At 40.5% G+C, this 24,180-nt stretch overlaps 1 long non-coding RNA gene across 1 annotated transcript in view; it reads right to left on the bottom strand.

The window, feature by feature from the left end:
* The window catches only part of LOC126184129 (uncharacterized), a 33,310-nt gene extending 12,810 nt beyond the window's left edge, over window positions 1-20,500 (bottom strand). The window contains exons 1-2 of the long non-coding RNA XR_007536826.1: window positions 20,298-20,500; window positions 12,898-13,121 (exon numbers count right to left, since the gene is read on the bottom strand). This is a non-coding gene — a long non-coding RNA (uncharacterized LOC126184129). The remainder of the gene's footprint in view (window positions 1-12,897; window positions 13,122-20,297) is intronic.
* Between the last annotated feature and the right edge of the window lie 3,680 nt (window positions 20,501-24,180).

Below are 24,180 nucleotides of genomic sequence, written 5' to 3'. Positions count from 1 at the left end.
GTTTTACACTTAGGTCTTCCAAAAGGATACAATAGTTGTGGCAAGGGGTTGGAACTGGGAGTGGCATATGATGGACTAGGATGTTGTGGAGGTTGAGTGGGCGATGAAACACCACTTTAGGAGGGGTGGGAACTATTTCAGGTAGGATGTCCCTCAGTTTTCCTTTTCTTATATTGTTGATATTCCTAGTTGAAGTTTCCATTGTTTGAAATTATGATTTGACACACACACACACACACACACACACACACACACACACACAGTTAACCACAGGCAGTCACTGACTATCATCAGACATCAGAACCTCCCCATCCACAGCAGTTTAAGACTGACAACTGGGAACAGAGCAGCCAACTTCTGAGAACAAAAGAGCAACAAATGTTAACACTACCTATTGCAGTATTTCATATTCTCCAACATATTCAACATCAGATTTATGGCCACACATTTGTCAATATTCTTGAAGATGATAAACTCTTCTTCACTTTGATGTGAGCGCTACTTGGCCATCTCACAGCACATGAAGGATTTGTCAAAACTGATCCATTACTTACAGTTTGTGGCAAATACTTCACATGTTGGAAGAAAATAAACTGTGACAGAAGCGTAAAGTGAAGTTCTCATAAAATCTGGCAACTTGTAGTGAGTAGATGATATTGTCGCAGAAGAAGCCAAGTAGCGCAGTCGCCGTAGTGTCGTGGTTATGATACTAGATTGTTGCATTGTGCGTTCAAAACTCACCTGACCTGAAAATTTTAATTTCTACATTCGGTTCGAGTACATTCTAGGAGTATCCACAAATGGCAAGAATCACTGTACTGGAATGTTCTGAGATTATATATGGCCAGAGGCAGTTCGCCCCACACTCTTGTATGTGCAAGTGCTGAATAAACCTTCGTTAAGTGAAGTTAGTTTTTGTCATTGATCTACTTACACCTCCCTCTAAGTGACATTATTCTGGTGGAGACACTGGGTATTGAAACTTGTGATAGTACACATTATCAACGACACATTGGCTCCCATCAGGCTACAACAGAACCGCCTTTTACATGGCAAGAAACCCGAGTTTGAGCCATATTCAACAAATCGCAATCTATCTGAGACAGAAGAAGAGGTCACGATGACAGCAACTGTGTGCCACCACATGAGACCACCTTCCAGGTTCCCTGGTGACGATGGCCAAGATCCAACCAAGTAGCTGAAGGTATACAAGCATATAGCCAAATTTAACAGATGGGATGACTAATGGCTCTGAGCACTATGCGACTTAACTTCTGAGGTCATCAGTCACCTAGAACGTGGAACTAATTAAACCTAACTAACCTAAGGACATCACACACATCCATTCCCGAGGCAGGATTCGAACCTGCGACCGTAGCGGTCGCTCGGTTCCAGACTGTAGCGCCTAGAACCACACGGCCACTCCGGCCAGCTCAAATGGGATGTCACTGTGTATTTGGCTAACGTATTTTTTTAGTTGGAGGGCACTGCCAAACAATGGTATGAAAACAGCGAGGAGAAGTTCACAAGCTAGGTAATATTCCAGGCAGAACTGTGCAAGTATTTCGGCAACACACAACAACAGAACTGCAAGGCTGAAGATTAATTAAACTGCAGGGCACAGAGTCCAGGAGAAACGTCAGCATCCTCGAATGAGGGAGGAAGATAGGGTTGCACATCTTATGAAGGGTGTTGCTGAGGACATGTATCAAGCCCTACTAATGAAGATGGTTTCACAGCAGATGACTTCATAAAATGGTGCCAGTATATCGAGACAATGTATCAAAAAAGAATTACACGCAAGAAGTTTGAACGGCTTCCAAACACCATATCGATGTCTGTGATGGAGGAAGAAACTGATTTCACAAGTGTTTGCCATCAGATAGTGAGAGAGGAAGTTCAGAAGGCACTTCGATTGCATGGCGAGCAGAAAACCGAGATGCTTCAAGATGTCACAAGAGAGGAAGGAGAACACACACTGAACCTAATCTCTCATCCTTCATTTCCCTTTGAAATGTTAAGAAAGTCGAGACTCAGGCGAAGTTACATTCCTGCATTGCTGCATGAAGAACCTGTTTGGGCACCAAGGAAAACTGATGTCTTGAGCACCCAGAATAACCAACCAGTATGTTTCCACTGCAGACAACTGGGACATGTGGTGCACTATTGCTGAAAAAGGCGGAGGATATTTGATGATGCCTGCACCGGAAGAGAGCAGACCGATCTTAGCAGACGCCAACTCCGGGACGACGAAAATCAACAAGAAGATGTGGGTGCAGGATGACGTAGGTCACCATTGCCACAAGCTAGCCACTGGAGAGTACACTCCCCAAAACGCCGATCAAGGTCTCCATCGCCGTTTAGAAGCTCCAGCCAATCACCTAACTGCCGCAACCTGGAAAACTAAAGGGTGCGACCTTCCTTGGAGGTGAGGCTGCCGAAGAGAAAAATCCTCCGCCATCAACCAATACAAAAATGACAGCAAACTACGTCGATATCTTCATGGATGGACGACCAGCCCAAGCCCTTGTGGACTCTGGAGCATCATATTCAGCCCTTTAGGAGAAGTACCATCACCAATTGCAGAAAACTATTTGTTGACAGCAAAACATCTCTACTGAAGGTGACTAATGAGAAATATGTAAAACCTACAGGAAGATGTGTCATTCATGTGGGTATAAATGGCCATACACAGCCCTTAGAATTCATTGTCTTAGAAGAGTGTAGTCATGACGTCATTCTCGGATGGGACTTTTTGAAAGCTTCTCAAGCAATTATAGATTGTGGTTGCTCGAAGATTATGCTAGACGAGATGAGATACTGTGGACAGGAAGATGCACATCCGAGTGTGTGAAGACTGTGTGCTGGATGAAGTGATCATTCCTGCAGTCAGCGCTAGAAGGGTAACTGCCATGCGTCATGCCATGCATCAACACATGGATCTTTTAGTGGAATGTGAAAGAAGCATACCATTAAATAATAACTTGGTCATCCCAGCCTCTGTCGTCTCGTTTAAGAATGGATTCAGTGAATTGTGGATAGTTAACTGTCGCAGAGAACTGCAGATCCTTCCAAGACGCATGTGCGTAGCAAATGCTGAGCCACTAATTGCAGACCAGCTGAGCGTCATAGAAACCTCCTATGCAGAGTCTGTGGACGAAATTAGCACTACCAATACGAGACAAGACCTTCGAGCTCGACAATCACCAAATCTCACTAAGGAACAACAGAAGAAGCTACTTGCCATTCTTCAAGAGTTATCTAAAGGCTTCAATCCACAGGTGAAGAGCAAATTAGACAAACTGATAGTGAAGCACCAGATCAGCACTGGAGACCATCAACCAATAAGCCAGAGATGATGATGATGATGTTTGGTTTGTGGGGCGCTCAACTGCGTGGTTATCAGCGCCCGTACAATTATCCAATCTTTGCTCAGTCCAATTTCGCCACTTTCCTGGATGATGATGAAATGATGAGGACAACACAAACACCCAGTCATCTCGAGGCAGGTGAAAATCCCTGACCCCGCCGGGAATCGAACCCGGGACCCCGTGCTCGGGAAGCAAGAACGCTACCGCGAGACCACGAGCGGCGGACAATAATAAGCCAGAGAGGATACCATGTGTCTGCAACGGAATGTCGAATAATTCGCAACAAGGTAGAGAAAATGATTAAGAATGACATTATTCAGCCTTCACAGAGCCCATGGTCATCACCAGTGGTTCTCGTCAGGAAGAAGGATGGCAGTTGGTGCTCTTGTGTTGATTACAGGAAGCTTAAGAAGGTAACTAAAAAGGACGTTTACCCTCTTCCACGAATTAACAATACACTGGAGTGTCTGAAGGGGGCTAAGTTTTGCTCAACCATGGACATGAACTCTGGATACTGGCAAATCGAAGTAGATGAGGCTGATCATGAAAAAAATGCATTCATCACCCTACAAGGGCCTGTATGAGTTTAAGATAATGCTGTTTCGTTTGTGTAATGCAGCAGCAACTTTTGAACGAATGATGGATAATCTTCTAAGGCACCTGAAGTGGACAATGTGTCTTTGTTATTTAGATGACATTATAGTGTTCTCAGACATTTGATGGACTCATAACAAGACTGAGGGCCATTCTTAAGTGTCTCCAACAAGCCAGACAAACTTAATCCACGAAAGTGTCTCTTTGGAGCAAAAGAAATCAAAATACTTGGGCACCTTGTGTCAAACAAAGGTGTGCAGCCAGACGCAGAAAAGGTGAGAACTGTAACAGAATTCCTATTCCTAAAAGTATTAGAGATATGAGAAGCTTCCTCGGATTATGTTCTTATTACCATCGTTTTATCAAAGACTTGTTTCAAAGCCAGGCCATTCCACGAGTTGTTAAAAGCCGATGCTAAATTTATCTGGGGGTGATGCTCAACAAGATTCTTTTGATGTGCTGCGAAAAGCTCTGATGACTGACCCTGTACTTGGTCTGTATGATGAGAGAGCACCTACAAACTACACACAGATGACAGTGGGTATGGGATCGGTACTGTTCTGGTGCAGATTTCGGATGGAAAAGAGAAAGTTATAACCTATGCTTCTAGGACAATTACAAAAGACGAGAGAAACTACTCAACTACAGAAAGAGAATGTCTTGCTGTGATCTGGGCCATGTGCAAATTTCGAGAGTGTCTCTATGTAAGGCCATTCACAGTTGTTTCAAACCATCATTCACTTTGTTGGTCGGCAGGTCTTAAGGATCCAACAGGACGACTCGCCAGGTGGGCACTACATCTTCAAGAGTATATGACATTACCATAGTGTACAGAAGTGGAAGAAAACACCAAGATGCCAACTGTCTCTCAAGAAACCCTGTGCAAAACCATCAAGACTTTGATGAAGATAGTGACTGTCTTGCTGCACTCCAGGATCTCTCTACTGAGCAGAAGAAGGATGCCAAGATATCTTCAATTATGCTTGCCTTAAGTCAGAGGATGTGAAAGGACAATTTAAGGTAGTTAATGGCTTACTTTGCAAGAAAAACTTTGATCTGTTTGGAAGGAGGTGGCTACCAGTGATTCCTAAACACATGTGCTTAGATGTTCTACAGAAATTCTGTGACACACCTGAGGCCAGACATTTAGGATTTATTAAGACATATGGTAGGATTTTTCTGGTCAGGTTTATTTAGGAGTGATCATCACTATGTGTCGCACTGTTGAGAGTGCCAGAGGAGAATGGCAGTTTCTCAGAAACCACCTGGCCAATTCAGACCAATTCCACCAGCCGAAACGCCTTTCCAGCGTGTTGGGATTGACCTCCTCGGACGACTTCCAACATCTGCTAGTGGCAATAGATGGATTATTGTTTGCACTGATTATCTGACATGCTAGGCCATTACAAAAGCCATGAAAACAGCCAAAGCATTCCAGGTAGGCAAATTCATCATAGAAGACTTTGTATTAAAACACGGTGCTCCAAGGTCGTTAATTACAGATCGAAGGAAAGTTTTTCAACTCAATCTTGTGACAGATAAGTCGTCGGTGCAACATTATTCATCACATGACGACTGCCTACCATCCGCAAACTAAAGGTCTTACTGAACGCCTTAATAAGATGTTGACGGACATGCTATCAGTGTTCGTCAATGTTGAGCAGAGCAATTGGGATGAGGTGCTACCTTTTGTGACATCTGCCTACAACACCGCAAAACAAGACACCACAGGATTTACACTATTTTTACTGGTGCATGGTCGTGAGGCGATAAAGTTGATGATGGACACTGTTTCCATTACATCCTGATGATGTGGACAACAACTACATCAGCCCGGTGCTAACCAGAGCTGAGGAAGCTCGGCAGTTAGCTTGACACCACACACTGCAGGCTCAAGAAAACAATCGCCAAAGGTATGACGTGAGCCACCACCCTGTTGTCTACCAGCCTGGTGACCTCATCTCGATCTTCACTTCTGTTTGGAAGGTTGGTCTCTCTGAGAATCTCCTCAGGCGCTACTTTGTACCTTATAAGGTTGTGAGACAGTTGTCTGATGCTACTTATGAAGTTGAAGATTTCGACCCCGACACAAGACGAAAGATCAGAGATACGGTCCACGTCCTTCGAATGAAGCCCTAGAAGGATCCTGCAACCCATTGTAAATTCGAAGCTCCAGCAACAGGCAACAAACAGAGAGGGAACAAAGAACGTAGCGGCAAAGGAAGTTCTAAGAAGATCACCGCCAGGGCGAACATCAGTAGTCTGAGTATGCACGACCAATGACTCATTCCCGGACTAGGGGGACATAACACAGAGATGCTGTTCTTTTAAGGAGGGAGCGATGTTGCAGAAGAAGCTGAGTAGCACAGTCGCCGTAGTGTAATGGTTATTATACTAGATTGTTGCATGGATGGTTGTGCGTTCAAAACTCACCTGAACTGAAAAATTTTAATTTCTATATTTGGTTCGAGTACATTCTAGAAGTATCCACAAATGGCAAGAATCATTGTACTGGAATGTTCTGTGGCTGTATATATACTGTATGTGTTCTGGCCGGAGGCTGTTCGCTCTGTGCTCTTGCATGTGCAAGTGCTGAATAAATCTTTGTTAAGTGAAGTTAGTGTTCGTCATTCATCTACTTACACCTTCCTCTACGTGACATTATAATATGCTTAATTGTTACTTATGACTGGCATCTTACTGTAACAGAAGGTCCTACCATGATAGGGATCTCACAAAGCACTAAAAACTTCAATGCATCAATTTTTACAGGACTTTCTTTCCACAACTTGTTTGCAATCACTACTGGACTTCTGGATAAGTTTTATGTTGTAATTGCTGCTTAGTACATTGACAGTGAGGCCATTAAGCACCAAGCACTGCCTTAGTTTCAGAATTACAAGGAAAGAACGGACTGTCAGATTGAAAGAACAACCTCCCCCCCCCCCCCCCCAAAAAAAAAAATTTAAATGATTTAAGAGTCAACAAAATTTGTATGCTGGATGGATGATAGAAAATTAACAATGTAACGTATAAAGATCAAATGCATGATTTAATACAAATCACAGCATTGTACTTTTGAAGTACCCAATGGTTCATCTAAGCCACTAAAGGCAGATTTGACTTCCCTTTTCACTGAGATGAAAATATTTGGGCTCCTCCAAGCACCTGTAGGAGCTGTCAAGACTGATATACACTGAAGAACCAAATAAACTGGTATAGGCATGTGTATTCAAATACAGAGATACATAAATAGGCAGATCACAGTGCTGCAGTCAACACCACTTACACAAGACAACAAGTGTCTGGCGCAATTGTCAGACTGCTACAATGGCAGCTTATCAACATGTAAGACAATGGTAGCTTAACATGTAAGCAAGTTTGAACGCAGTGTTATAGTCTGCGTACGAGCAATCTCTGAGGTAGCAATGAAGTGGGGATTTTCCCGTATGACCTTTCAGGAGTGTACTGTATCAGGAATCTGGTGAAACATCAAATCCCTGATATCGCTGCAGCCAGCGAAAGATCCTACAAGAACGGAACCAACAACAATTGAAGTTAATCGTTCAATGTGACAAAAGTGCAACCGTTCCACAAATTGCTGCAGATTTCAATGCTGGGTCAACAACGTGTGTCAGCGTGCGAATCATTCAACGCAACAGGGTTATGGGCTTTTGGAGCCAAAGGCCCACTCGTGTACCCTTGATGACTGCACGACACAAAGCTTTACACCTCACCTGGGCCCACCAACGCCGACATTGGACTGTTGTTGACTGGAAACACGTTGCCTGGTAGGACTAGTCTTGTTTCAAGTGGTATTGAGTGGATGGACATGTACAGGTATGGAGACAACCTCACGAATCCATGGACCCTGCATGACAGCAGGGGACTGTTCAAGCTGATGGAGACTCTGTCATGATGTGAGGCATGGGCAGTTGGAGTGATGGATGTCTAGGTAAAACTCTAGACAGGTGACACATACATAAGCATCCTGTCTGATTACCTGCATCCATTCATGTCCATTGTGCATTCTGATGGACTTGGGCAATTCCAGAAGGACAATGCAACACCCCACATCACTACCGAGTGGCTCCAGGAACACACTTTTGAGTTTAAACACTTTTGCTGGCCACCAAACTCCCCAGACATGAACATTATTGAGCATATCTGGGATGCTTTGCAACTTGCTGTTCAGAAGAGATCTCCGCTCTTCCAGGATTATGGAAAGCCCTGCAGGATTCATAGGGTCAATTCAATCCAGCACTAGTTCAAACATTAGTCGAGTCCATTCCACATTGTGTTGCAGCACTTCTGTGCACTGGTGGGAGCCCTATACGATATTAGGCAGGTGTACCAGATCGTTCGGCTCTTCAGTGTATTACTTGCAGTTGACAGCAAATCCCGCAGATGACAGAAGTTGTGGCAACAACCATGGACCCAATTAATGAAAGCTCTTGCAGAAACTTTCAAACTTTACTGTGAAATGAGAATGTCTTAGAATGCTGAAAATGTAGGGAAGCAGTGAAGCTTCCCAACATCTAAAAACTATACCTAACTCAAGACCTGACCTTTTGCATTTCACAGGTTTTTGCAGGAAAACTTCCGTCTTGTAGTACCCCTATTCTACAATCCAAGCACAACAAAGGTTTCCCTCTGCAAGTTGGACTAGTATTTATGGAAGACACATTCTCTTACTCTTAGTCCATTCTTTACCCTTCCACTCATGGTATGGAGGACAGCTTCTGTGCATTTTCAAAAGTAGTAAAAATGTGATTTCAGGAGGTTTGAGTTGTGCCACAAGTTGTGCTCATCTAGCTCCAGTACAGCACTGATTGTGGTAAGTAAGATTCCTAGTTCAATGCGGTCAAACATTCATTTGTACGAAAATTTATTTTAAAATAAGCATTTCTATATGCACAGTATTAATTGGTGTAATCCTTCAAAAAATCGATAATGGCCTGAAAACAATGACACGTTGACAATTTATCACATTTTGCTCTCATGCCCCAGATGAAACTGCAAGATTTACCAGTATTTATTAAAAACTGGGGGCAATGCCCACTCGATCTAATGGTTTTCTCAGTCCACTAATGTGATATCCAACTTAAGTCTTCTCTACTTTGATAGATAAGCTGTAACAGCATCTCCTTGCACCTTTTTTTTTTCCTTTTCAAGTAGTCTAACACTCTCATCACTGCACTACTACTTTGGAAGAAGAATCATGATCCAGAATGAAAAGGAGAACTGTCACGGGAAAAATTTGGGTTCCACATTAAATTACATATTTATACATAATCACAATATTGCTTATTGGATATGACTAACATTTTAAAAAACTTCCACATTTTTGAATATCAATATGGGTGCCATATGATCATATTATGAAATGGAAATTACTTGTGAGGAACAAAAAATGTTTGTGTATCCAACATTTCTACATTAAGCAGACATGTGGCTATCCACAGAAGTAGCAACTCCTGTTTAATTCTACTAAATGTTTCAGGATGTATTATTTTGTGAAACATGGAGAAAAAGGCCATGGTAGTAGATATCAGGAATGAGCTCCATATACTCAGTTTAAACTTGTCACCATGTGCTCTTAGACTCAACTCGGAAGTTTCCACTGCAACCCACTCATCACCTGTCTGTTTCTGACTACAAGTGGACTCTACTTGCTTAGAAACTAGAGTGAGCAGACAGAATCTAAAGTATAATCACTGACTCAGTATTCCTCCTATATACACATCTGTTTAGAAAGGATTTTTGTCATTTAACTGTACATTACTGTTCTTGTATTTCACACAACTGTGATTTTGGCTTTATAGCCATTCTCAAGTTCAAGTTGAACGATCACAAAATGCCCAACATAACTAAATGAAAGAAGCAAGCTATATACCAATATAATGGTGAACTGATTAACAGTCAATACTGTTCTGTTTATACCATCATTTATACAGATAAAACTTTTTCTAAGACTGCTGTAATATTTTAATGTTTAATATCTATTTAGAGAATGTTTAACAATTACGATGAACTATACACACATTTTTGAGGCATTACTGAGGCGTTACCAAGCCTAGAATGACAGAACCAGGTAACTTGAGGATTAAGTGCAATCTCTAAATAATGATTAATTATGAAAATTACAGAAATGAATGATAAGCTACACAACTTGCTGTTAGCTGTGCACCTCAGAGTGGTCTGCAGAGTATAGATGTAAGTGATCCATCATTCCCAACCTATGTCCTTCCCACTGACGCGTGACTATCTGAGAGTGTTGACATAATGCAAAGTGATTGTACACTGAGCTGTGGAACTATCATTACACAATTCCTAGGTTACCACATCTGCTAATTCATTTTCATGAGTACTCATGCACAGTAGTACTCAGCAGAATTATACGAATAAATTTATATTTATAATAAATGTATTTTGAACTTTATCAGCTGCGAATGTGTATTGTGAAGACTGAAGAGCACTCCAGGAGCAGGAGCGGATTATGATTTCTGTATCTAGAACCACACCCTGCAAACCACTACTAAGTGCATGGCAGAGGCACTTCCCACTGAGCCAGTTATTCAGGCTTTTCCCTCACTCCAGTTGTGTATGGGATGTAGGCTGAATGATTGCTTGAATGCCTGTGTGTGCACTGAAAATACATTTAACCCCTATGAGAACCATAGGTAGTGAGTTTTTGTAGAGTATTAATCTTATCATTAAAAGTTGGTTCTTTAAAGTTGCTACATAAACTTTCAAATTTTAGTAGCAACTAATTTGAAGTTAGTTTAGTTTTTAATATCTCCATGACTCTCTCCCATTGGTCAAACAAACGGGAAGGGTCCCTCGAGTTCTTGAAAGTACTCATGGTATGGACTTATAGCAGGTCCCTATTATTCTACCAATGAATCGAAGTCTGCCATCTGCTTTACGTATGACTGAACCTATGTGATTGCTCCAATTCATATCCCTATAAGTTGTTACACCCAAGTATTTGTACAGGTTGAGTGATTCCAGCTATGACACTCTGATATTTTAATTGTTGGATACGTTAACGAACATTAGTTGGGATCATACAAAAAAGAACCCACTTTGTTCACTGCTATTTTGGATGCCCATTTTAGTTGGCAAACATTGGCTAGTTTGGGAATGGGCATAGTCTGAAACCGGTCACCAACTAAAGGAACATCCATTTTAGTTACAACTCTGGCTGTCCCATTTTACATCACAATCTAAAAATGAGTTGCTGTCCCACTATACCCAGCACACTGAAGTTATGTAGGTTTCTTTCATTTTGTGAAACGCAAAATTTTATTAATATACAATATGAACAGCAAGGGCTCCAACACACTTCCCTGGAGCACACCTGAAGTTCCTTCTGTACTTATCAATGACTCTCCATTCAAGGCAGTATGCTGTGTTCTCTGTAACAAGAAATCTTCAATCCACTCACTAATTCCATTCGATACTCCATATGCCTGTGCTTTTGTTAGTAAGCCTTAGTGTGATACAGAGTCAAATGCTTTGGAAGTCTGGAAACACTGACTACCTTGATCCACAAATTTCAGGATGTTTTCAAAAACCATGCTGGCTGTTATGGAGGTGATATTGATCAAGGTACATCATATACTCTAAGATTCTACAAGAAATGGGTGTCAAGGACATTGGATGGTAGTTTTGTGGATCACTTCTGTTACCCTTCTCATAGCTGGGTGTCACCTGGTTGCTTCCAACTTTTTGTAAGGAGTCTATGGTAGATTGAAGTTAAGGAGGTGTGTGTGTGTGTGGGGGGGGGGGGGGGGGGGCTAACTCAAACTCAGCCACATATTCTATATAGGATCTAATAAGGATCCTATCAGGCCCCAGAGAGTCTGGGATTGTATCAGGCCATAGAGATTCAGTCAATTTTGAATATTTCAACTGTTTCTCAACACCAATGTCACCAATATCTACCACATATCTTTGTAATGATGGAGTTAAACTGGGGGAAACACCTCTGCATTTTCTGCTGTAAAGGAACATTTACAACAGTTTAGTGTTTCTGCTTTTGCTTTCCTTCCTTTAATCTCAGTTCCTGTTTCCTCCACGAGTTTCTGGACCCTAACTTTGGTACTCTTACAAACCTTTATATACAACTGGAATATATATTTGGGTTTTGCGAGAGATCTTTCCACAATATTTTGCTATGCTAGTTCTTGGAAGCTTAACACATTGCCCTCTTAGACTGCCTAACACGTTTAATTCAGAATTTCCCTCTCTTGAGCATTATGCTTTGTTTTACACCTATTATACAGTAGCAACTTTCTTTGCAGTGAGTTTATACCCCCCCTCCCCCAAAGGGGCCCCTCCCACCATGAACTGTTCTATTACAGAAATATCTGTTAAGCACATGGTAACCGTTCTTCTCAACTTTAGTCACAGCAGTTCTACACAATCCTTTCCAGAGGTAAATGTTTGGAGTTCCTTACTGAGATATGACAACTGCCTCTATCTATTTTGCTGAAAATATAAATCCTACTTGCTTTAGTTGCCCTACGTCCAATACCAGTTCCTATGTGGATGTCGCCAAAGAGATGAGGTCAGGTTTGTTTATTGCTATTAGGCACAATATATTTCTATCATTAGTGGGCTTCCAAAAACTCTGGTCTAGGTAGTTCCCAGAAATACATTTAGTAATGTTTTGCATGATGCCCTGTCATGCCCACCACTTACAAAAATGTGATTCTCAACTTACTGATTGTTGGGAGAATTAAGTATTCTACTATTAAATTATGATTGGCAAACTTGCATAATAGCAAATTGAGGTTCTATCTTAAGTTTTTAGTTACACCTAGGTGGCGAGACTGGTGGTTAAGCCAATATTGAAGACACATTCAAGCGAAACTACTGTGATGAAGATAGTTCCCTGTCTTAAGCGATCTGCAAAAATAAATACCTTACAGTTTTCCACAGCTAGTTGTTAGCATTGCTGCCTCTACATGGTGAAGTTCCGGGCTCGATTCCTGGCCAGTTCACAGACTTTCTTCACTCAGTGACGAGATGTTTGTGCTGTTCTAACAATTTCATCTAATCCTCATCCCAGAGATGCACAAGTCATTGGAGTGGCATCGAACAAACTTGTGTCAGGTGGATGAATATCCCCAGACAGCGTCTCCTGGCCTATAAAGCAGTATGATCACTTTATTTCACCTTATAGAAGTGGTGCCCATTTAAAATATCATTAAATGTCTACCACCTATCCAAAGTATCTCCACCCACTTACCCCAAATCTAAAAACTTCTGAGCCTCTTCGGTAACCTGTAAACAACTGTAGGTTACAGTTACAGGTTATTGCAGCAGCATACAAAATGATCAATAAAAACAAGGTAATTAATTTTTATGTTTTTCCCAACAATGTCCTATAAAATAGAATATTACATCACATTTTGAATAAGTGGAGTACCCGCCAGGTTAGCAGAGAGCACTAATACACTGCTTCTTGGACTCTGGAGATGCGCCAGCCCCGACTCGAATCGGCCGGGTTGACTAAAGACGAGGGCCAGTGTGCCGACCAGCCTGGATGTGGTTTTTAGGCGATTTTCCACATCCCACTACGTGAATACCAGGCTGGTCCCCATGTCCTGCCTCAGTTACAAGACTTGCAGACATCTGAACACATTTGCACTATTACATGGCTTACACTAGACGCAGACAGCTGGGGTATACTAGTTCTGTCTCGGGGGGGGGGGGGGGGGGGGGGGGGCGAGGGTGGCAACAGGAAGGGAATCAGGCCACCACTTAAAGCGCAACATGCAGGACAAAGGCACTAGAGATAGAAGAAGATTTGGAATAAGTGGAGTACTGAAGAAAAGAAGGATAGAATTTCAGAGTAACTTCTGATCCATTAGTGTTATGAGCAGTGCATTACCTCATGTATCACTTTTACCTTGATGAGGAAATTGGCCATATCCTTTAACCAAACTTCTACTATATCAATTACAAGCCAACAGAGGCAGACTGCCCGAGTGGTTTTTCAGTCCAGACCGTAATTTGCGTATGATTTAATTGCAATGCAAAACACAAAAATCACACAAATCATTTTACAGAACTTTTGAAGGCATTCCGAACAGTATGGAAACCCGAAAATTCTGCACTTGTGGCTTTAGTGGGCCAGGCTGTTGTCTTCTGTTAGTCATCAGTTCTCTGACTGGCCTGCCACAAATTCATCTAATTCCATATGTTTAGCCCCACAGCAGCAGTTGCGCCTTGTGTTTTCAATACGATCACACAGCTTTAAATGCATAATGAATGCCTTGCTGGAGTTTGGGCTGGTTTTGGTCTGACCAATGTAATTTTCCGTATCATCCGAGTTTCTGAATAAACTTCAAAGTTGTTTCACCAGGTTACAAGAACTGAACATAGAGTAGTAGCGAAGTTGCACAACAAAAGTTGCACAACAAACTTAAGGGCAGAATGACAGTGGGGAAATATGCCAACCATATTGCACCCATAGAGCTAATTAGCCAAAAGGGGTCAAATGTTCAACAAGAGTTGCTTTGAAGTTGTGAAATTGACGAATTTCTTATGCATCCACAAAGATGTAAGAAAACAGCTTGACAAGACCAGCATATGGAATATTATCCACAGTGTCAGAGTTTCATATACCAAAATTATGCTGTATGAATAGCTGTTCAGCACTTGTGACATGCCACGTTGAGGGTACAGGTCAATCACTTAAGACTGAAGTCATAGTTCAAAATGAATATCAAAGTTACGACCAGAAATATGAAAATGGACAAAGATATTTTTATCAGCATAGAAATGAAACCAATCTAAAACCACGATAAATATTTATACACTCACAGAGACAAAAATCGGAAAAAGCCAAGTTTAAATTAATGCAAAATCTCCAAGACTGGCAATCTTTTACAGAAGCTTCAAGGTTAGCACAGACATCAATGTGAGATGCTTATAATAGTTTCACAATGAAACTTTATCTCTAAATTTGGCAGAAAATTCCAAAGAGTCTGATAGAATGTAAAGTATGCTAATGGCAAGACAAAGTCAATGCCTTCTCTGCACGATAGCTATGGAAATACTATCAATGACAGTGCTGCGAAAGCAGAGTTATGAAACACAGCCTTTCAAAATGCCTTCAACACAGAAGACTAAGAAAATATTCCAGAATTCAAATCAAGAACAGCTACCAACATAAGGAACTTAGAAGTAGATATGCTCAGAGTAGTGAAGCAACTTAAATCACTTAATAAAAGCAAGTTTTCTGCTCCAGACTATACCAATTAGGTTCCTTTCAGAGCATGTTTAAGAAATAGCTCCATACTTAATCATATACAACTGCTTGCTTGATGGCAGACTGGAAAGCTGAACTGATCACACCATTATTCAAGAAAAGTAGCATGAGTAATCCACTATATTACAGTCACATCATTAATGCTGATATGCAAGAGGACACACACACACACACACACACACACACACACACACACACACTCTTCTTGATTTCTGAAAGGCTTCTGACACTATTACACGAACGACTTTTAATAAAACTGTGTGCTTATGGAATATCGTCTCAGTTATGTGACTGGACTCCTCATTCCTGTCAGAGGGGTCACAGTTTGTATTAACTAAGGAAAATCAAACAGAAGTGATTTCTGGTATTCCTCAAGGTAGTGTTACATGCCCTCTGCTCTTCGTTAAACAATTTAGGAGAAAATTTGATAAGCTGTCTTGGGTTGTTTGCAGATGATGCTGTCATTTGTCATCTAGTAAAGTCCTCAGGAGATGAAAAATAGCAGAACGATTTAGGAAAGATATCTGTATGGTGCAAAAAACTGGCAATTGATCCTAAATAACAAAAAGTGAGAGTTTGTACACATGAGTGCTAAAAGGAATCCATTAAACTTTGGTTACATGATAAATCAGTTATCTAAATGTCGTAACTTCTACTAAATACCCAAGAATTACAATTATGAACAACTTCAACGGTAATGAACACCGAAAATGTTGTGGGAAGGCAAATCAAGAACTGTGATTTATTGGAAGAATACTTAGAAGATGCAACTGCTACTAAAGAGACTGCCTACACTATGCTTATCCATCCTGTTAGGGAATACTGGTGTGCAGTGTGGGCCCTTACCAGATAGATTTAAAGGAATACACCAAGAAAGTTCAAAGAGCAGCAGCACACATTGTATTATTGACAAAGGGGGGGAGACAGTGTCATGGACATGATACTGGATTTGGGATGAACACCATTAAAACAAAGGTGTTTTCCATTGCGGCAGAATCTGCTCACTAAATTTGAATCGCCAACTTTCTCGTCATAACGCGAAAATATTTTGTTGACACTTACCTACATAGGGAGAAACAATCATCATAAAATAAGGGAAATCAGAGCTCACACAAAGAGATACAGGTGTTCATTTTTTCTGTGCGCTGTTTGAGAGTGGAATAATAGACTATTATTGTGAATGTGGTTTGATGAACCTTTTGCCAGGCACTTACGTGTTATTTGCAGAGTATCCACATGGATCCAGATGTAGATGTAGGTGAGAAAATTAAGGCAATGCAGTTGCATGTAAACAGAAATGGGACTTTGTTCAAACCTACAAAGAGAGTAGTATACATTAAAAAGGAAAGTCAGTGTCTTTGATTATGGTACTGACAAGGACAATATGATCATGTGATTTACTGACATGGGACAAAGTGGGAAGAAATGCTCTGGAGCTTCATGAAACCTTTCTATTAATTACAGCAAAGCACATTTTTGAACTAAGGCAGAAGTAAAATGCCTTCTCAGTGGCCAGAACTGACAGGATAATGTCAACTACAGCAAATTTTATTACTGATATTTAACAGTTGGGCTTACAGTGCAAAATCTGTAAGATGATGGTTTGATGAGATACTTCCACCTGAATATTATTTCAAGTCAAAAATGAAAGGAATGGGAAAATTAACAACTCACAACTGCAATCACTTTAATGAAGAACAATAAAACTAAGAGCTGTTTGCATCATTGAGATAAGTGGTGTCACAGCTTTCGGCAAACAAAAATAAAAATATTTAGTTTGCATTAAAATTTCAGTTTGTAAAACCTGAATTCTACCTAAAGAATGATGAAAACCTAAAGAGAATATAGCACTTTTTATAAACAGCCACCAGTCAGGACAGTCACTGACAACAAAGGTACTAAAATTAATTCAAGGAATAAGATCACGTCAGTTCTTCCATCCAGTTTTACACATAAGACAAAAATTGTTACAAAGATAAACTTTAAATAGTAATTAGTCCAGAGCATGTTACCAAGTCACAGCAGTAGACAAATATCCCATGTGATTAACAGGGTTTAGAATCAGTGCAGTGAAACCCGAAGTACCTTCAGAACTATGTCACTGATAACAGTCCACTGTGGAGAAGAATAGTTCTGTGCTCTGATGAGAGCTATTACACTGAAACTCTTATTCATTTCTGAAATAATGCATTCCTCTTTTTATGCAGCCTCCAAGAGGGAACTATTTAAAATCAAAGGAAGCAATAGGATTAGAGTTTAACATGCCATCAGTGACATGTTCATTATAATCTGAGCAAGGCTGGAAAAGTAAATAGCACCATTCCTTCCTCAGAGGAACCACCCTAGCCTTCATCTCAATCATTTCCAGAAAAAGACTAATCTGAGCCTCATTTCTCCCAGACTTAAGTCTAGTGCCTTAGTCATGACAGTACTTCATTTTGTGTTCAGAACTGTACAAACGTACTTTAAGTACAACCCCCACTCTCTCTCTCTCTCTCTCTCTCTCTCCCCAACATTGTGCTCATTTGACTGCCAGCTCTTTCTTGGCCTACTGTGAGTACTGAGTGAGGTGGGGGTGCAGCGTGAGAGATGGACAGAGGCGGGAGGGGACATTTTTATTTGTATTTCTGCTTGTGTTATGAAGGCATGAAGGAAGAAACATGAGAGAAAGAAAGCAATGGACAACAGAGGGCAGCTACATAAAGGAGATAGTGACAAAGGCCGGACAACACTAGGTTTGGACAGAAAGGAGCCAGTAGGCGGTATAATAATTCATGGAAAGTTCTGCCTTCTGGCTCTCTCCCCATCCCTCACTCCACCCCAACACTCACCATTGGCCAATAAGGAATTGGGAGTCGAATGAGCACCATGTAGAGAGACAGGCCCACACATGTTTCTCTTACACCTTGAGAAAGAAATCTCATTCCAAAAGCTAGCAAACCAAAGCTTTGTACCTTTTGTTTGTGTATCTGTCTATGGCAAAGCACTTCTGTCTTTCAGTAAGTCGTCGTCTATTCCCAAATAAAAAAATCCAATATTAAATATTTATGTACAACACAAGCTTATTGTTTATTATTATTATTATTATTATTATTGGCATGTTTACCATAAAGTGTAACAACGATCTTAAGCTGTATAAAAAGAGTCTCAGTTGTGAAGTCATTTTTATTACAAGTAACACATTTTGCCCAGTTAAGGCAGTATTAGATTTTATGGAATGCTATCAAGAGAATTTCATCAGCTGGAAAAGCAGTGGGTGAGAAACTGATGGTGAAGAGACCATCTAAAAGACATTTCCACTAGACTAGATACACTTTCAAATCGTGAACACTGAATGAAGCTCAGCTTGGGGCTGAAATACAGGGTGTCCAAAAAGACTTTCCCCGATTACATAAATTGATAACTCAGGCTAGAAGTACGATACAAATATGAAACTTGTGTCGAATTGTTTACAACTATCAAAGTTTTTATCTGTGTTAGGTTCGCAGTATGTAAGTAGTGGATGAGGTGCAGTGCCCAAGAAGCCATGTTAACCAATCAGAAGAAGGCACAGTGTGTCCTGTGGTACCATGAGACACGATCACCAACCACAGTGCAGAGAGACTTCCAGACAACATTTGGAAGGAATCCACCTGATGTCAAGAGCATTATAGCCTGGTATGAGAAGTTCAAGAACACAGGATTGGTTGCTGACCTTCCGAGGTCTAGTCGACCAAGAACCTCAGCAGACAGGGTGTAAGCCGTAAGGCAGTCTTTTCAGTGAAGTCTGAAGAAATCGGTGCGCAGGGCCTCACGTGAATTACAGATGCCAAAAAGCTCTCCCCATGACATTTTACACAAACGTTTATTGTTTCGTGCATACAAAGTGCAAAGCGTTCAGGCCCTGTTGCCCAATGACAGTACACATCGATATGACTTTGCGGTCGAAATGCTATCACGTATTGAGGACGATGATGGTTATCTCAGACGAATTGCCTTTTCCGCCGAAGTGACCTTTTTTTGTCAGTGGAGTCGTGAATCGCCATAATGTGCGCATGTGGGGTTCACAACCCCCTGGCGAGGTCACTGAGTGCACCAGAGGTAGTCCAAAGGTGAATGTTTTGTGCGCGTTATTGCACGATCGAATTATCGGGCCATTCTTCTTCGCTGAGGCTACCATCACATCTGCAGTGTATCTGGACATGTTGCAACTCTACGATGTTCCTCAGCTGCTTCAGTATCACCCTGATGTCTTGTTTCAGCAAGATGGTGCACTGCCTCATTGGGGTTTGGACGTCCGTGCCTATCAGTACTGTAGCTGAAATTAACCACCACTTGGCACTTTTATTTCAGGTTGTTTTACTGGATACCTATCAGCTCATTGGAAGTTCTTACTGAATATATATGGTGATCAAAAACAGTCTGAAAACCTTTTGAACATGGTTCAGGGTAGTTTGCACTGCGAAACAATTGACAAGAAAAAAAATGTTACACTGTGCCATCTCCAAGTTAACTAGCACTGAAGTTATCCAACCAGGCCACTGCACCTGCAAATTCAACCCAAGATCAATACAAAAATTGAACATGTGACAATAGGAAGAATTGAATCTTGTGTGCCATCATCTACACAATAAGGGCAACAGACAATCTTATATGATGAACTGTTTGAATTTTCATGCACTAAGGCCTGATTGATCAACTTCAATGTTAATTAACTTGGAAACAGCATGATTTATCTAATTTCTTCTTAAAATTACTTCTCAGCAAAACCTACCCTGCAACACCCGTACAAGCTTTTCAGACCATTCCCGACCACCTTGTACATGTGTTGCACATTTTTAACTGTCAATCAAGATTAAATTTATATACTGTGTATAAAATATCTGAAGTATCACTCCCTCCTCTGGTGATGGCAGAAATGACGCTAACCACTATTTGGTGCTGAAAAAATAAGGTATGTCACCTTTAAATTCTTAATTGGATCATATCTAAGGATGAGATTCTGTACCCATTCTGTAAAAATCCACCAAAATTTTAAGTCTGTGTGCTATTTAATTCCCACTTACCTGAATATTTTCTCAACAACATTATATTTGGTTTTGTGACCTGGCCAAGTTCACAAATTAAATTCATCACTGCTGCTTATTTGACAATTCTGAGAAGATTCAGCTCTTTCAGTAGTTTCATCACACTTGTCACCAAAATCCAATACATCATGAACATCAACAACCACTGAATTCCCAGTGAGGTAAATCACTATCAATCACCATCAAAATGATGATGATGATGATGATGTTTGGTTTGTGGGGCGCTCAACAGCGTGGTTATCAGCGCCCGTACAATTACCCAATCTTTGCTCAGTCCAATTGCGCCACTTTCCTGGATGATGATGAAATGATGAGGACAACACAAACACCCACTCATCTCGAGGCAGGTGAAAATCCCTGACCCCAATCACCATCAAAAATCCAAACAGCAGGATATACGGAGACGGCTTTGATCATAATCTGGTGTCTGTAAGGCAACATTTAACTCATTTATATCAATCTGTCTTCAAATTAACACACAAAAATGAAATTTACACTTATTGTTTTCAAGGAACATCATGCTTTGCCCTATGTAGAAATTAATAGATAAGTATAATGTATAAGCAACTTTTATTAAAATTCCCACTGCAAATGAAAATTATTTCATTTTAAAATTAAGCATAAAACTCAAACATATTGGCAGGATACTGCAAAAAGGTGGGAATTTAAGGATATGGGACCTGGACAAACTGAAAGAACCAGAGGTTGTGCAGAGTTTCAGGGAGAGCATAAGGGAACAATTGACAGGAATGGGGGAAAGAAATACAGTAGAAGAAGAATGGGTAGCTTTGAGGAATGAAATAGTGAAGGCAGCAGAGGATCAAGTAGGTAAAAAGACGAGGGCTAGTAGAAATCCTTGGGTAACAGAAGAGATACTGAATTTAATTGATGAAAGGAGAAAATACAAAAATGCAGTAAGTGAAGCAGGCAAAAAGGAATACATATGTCTCAAAAATGAGATCAACAGGAAGTGCAAAATGGCTAAGCAGGGATGGCTAGATGACAAATGTAAGGATGTAGAGGCTTATCTCACAAGGGGTAAAATAGATACTGCCTACAGGAAAATTAAAGAGACCTTTGGAGAAAAGAACCACTTGCATGAATATCAAGAGCTCAGACGGAAACCAAGTTCTAAGCAAAGAAGGGAAAGTAGAAAGGTCGAAGGAGTATACAGAGGGTCTACAGAGGGGCGATGTTCTTGAGGACAATATTATGGAAACTGAAGAGGAGGTAGATGAAGATGAAATGGGAGATATGATACTGCGCGAAGAGTTCGATAGAGCACTGAAAGACCTAAGTCAAAACAAGGCCCCGGGAGTAGACAACATTCCATTAGAACTACTGACAGCCTTGGGAGAGCCAGTCCTGACAAAACTCTACCATTTGGTGAGCAATACGTACAAGACAGGCGAAATACCCTGAGACTTCAAGAAAAATATAATAATTCTAATCCCAATGAAAGCAGGTGTTGACAGATGTGAAAATTACCAAACTATCAGTTTAATAAGTCACAGCTGCAAAATACTAACACGAATTCTTTACAGACGAATGGAAAAAATTGTAGAAGCCGACTCGAGAGCGGTCAGTTTGGATTCCGTAGAAATGTTGAAACACTTGAGGCAATACTGACCTTACGACTTATCTTAGAAGAAAGATTAAGGAAAGGCAAACCTACATTTCTAGCATTTGTGGACTTAGAGAAAGCTTTTGACAATGTTGACTGGAATACTTTATTTCCAATTCTAAAGGTGACGGAGGGTAAAATACAGGGAGCGAAAGGCTATTTACAATTTGTACAGAAACCAGATTGGAGTTAGAGTCGTGGGGCACGAAAGGGAAGCAGTGGTTGGTAAGAGAGTGAGACAGGGTTGTAGTCTCTCCCCGATGTTATTCCATCTCTATATTGAGCAAGCAGTAAAGGAAACAAAAGAAAAATTCGGAGTAGGTATTAAAATCCATGGAAAAGAAATAAAAACTCTGAGGTTCGCCGATGATATTGTAATTCTGTCAGAGACAGCAAAGGACTTGGAAGAGCGGTTGACAGTGTCTTGAATGGAGGATATAAGATGAACGTCAACAAAAGCAAAACGAGGATAATGGAATGTAGTCGAATTAAGTCGGGTGATGCTGAGGGAATTAGATTAGGAAATGAGACACTTAAAGTAGTAAAGGAGTTTTGTTATTTGGGGAGCAAAATAACTGATGATTGTCGAAGTAGAGAGGATATAAAATGTAGACTGGCAATGGCAAGGAAAGCGTTTCTGAAGAACAGAAATTTGTTAACATCGAATATTGATTTAAGTGTCAGGAAGTCGTTTCTGAAAGTATTTGTATGGAGTGTAGCCATGTATGGAAGTGAAACATGGACGATAAATAGTTTAGGCAAGAAGAGAATAGGAGCTTTCGAAATGTGGTGCTACTGAAGAGTGCTGAAGATTAGATAGGTAGATCACGTAACTAATGAAGAGGTATTGAATAGAATTGGGGAGAAGAGGAGTTTGTGCCACAACTTGACTAGAAGAAGGGATCGGTTGGTAGGACATGTTCTGAGGCATCAAGGGATCACCAATTTAGTACTGGAGGGCAGCATGGAGGGTAAAAATCGCAGAGGGAGACCAAGAGATGCATACACTAAGCAGATAATGAAGGATGTAGGCTGCAGTAGGTACTGGGAAATGATGAAGCTTGCACAGGATAGAGTAGCATGGAGAGCTGCATCAAACCAGTCTCCGGACTGAAGACAACAACAACAACAACAACAACAACAACAACAACAACAACAACATTGGCACGATCTTCTCCATTATTGGTTTCCTCCTCCTCCTCATCATAAGTTGCTGCCTACTGACAATAACAGTTAAAAGTTGCAAATGCAATTAAGTAAAGAAGGGTTGAAATTTGATTGATGTTAAATATACTGACTAACACCTTGTCCTTAACACAATGCTGGGCTGGTAATTTTTTTAAGTATTTAATGATGACACCAACTTTCAGAAACAAGTTATATAGCAGTACAAAAATTTAATTCTTATGAAGCTGGGAGTCCAACTGAATGGTTTTGGTCAGTTATATAACAAATTACTTTATACGAGCACCGATGCTAATCTACGTATTGAAAACTTGATCATGAGAAAAATTCAAGGTGCTTAATCAACATTATCTTAATGTCCTAACCACACTCAAATGACCAGCATCAACTCAGTTTTACAATAATCAAAACTTTTGAGGAGAAGTAATTAACTTTATACATAATGTCGAACCACTGGAACTTATTTTACACGTGTCACGTCTTAATCAAATGGAATAACTGAGTTTTCAGTATCACACGGAATGCACTCTGTCCCAATGAGCAAAATGGCAATGTGGAGATACAGTCGTTATATAAATATCAAAAATACTTCTATGGCATAAGAGGTGCCGCTGAACTTGTCTTCATTGTGTGTCTGAATTTAATTTCTTATATATCTGAGCCACTCCTTTCTGTGCCAAGCTAAGGCTGAGTGATTTATTGTGCAAGTGATTTCTCCTAGTATTATATTTATGAGCATTACTATTGTTTTTGAACTGCAATTGTTAACAGCAAACATACTATACCCAACTGTTTAAATTGTTGAGTGCACACCTATCCAGACTGGGTAACATATATCCTTACAAAACACTTCTGTGCAACAATACTTACTTCTTCAATTGAGAGTTACCCAGAATATGTCTTGAGACACTAGTGAGTTAAAATATGAAAATTAGACTGCTATTACCCATAATGCAAGTTGCAGACAGAGAAAAACAATTTATACCACAAGTTGCACTTAGGAAATATTTACATTGGGAGGGCTGAAGAGAGACTTTGAATTGCATAGCGGAC

This window comes from Schistocerca cancellata, chromosome 4 (assembly GCF_023864275.1).
Source record: "Schistocerca cancellata isolate TAMUIC-IGC-003103 chromosome 4, iqSchCanc2.1, whole genome shotgun sequence".
Lineage (NCBI taxonomy): Eukaryota > Metazoa > Arthropoda > Insecta > Orthoptera > Acrididae > Schistocerca > Schistocerca cancellata.
This window is presented reverse-complemented; position numbering and strand designations above follow the sequence as displayed.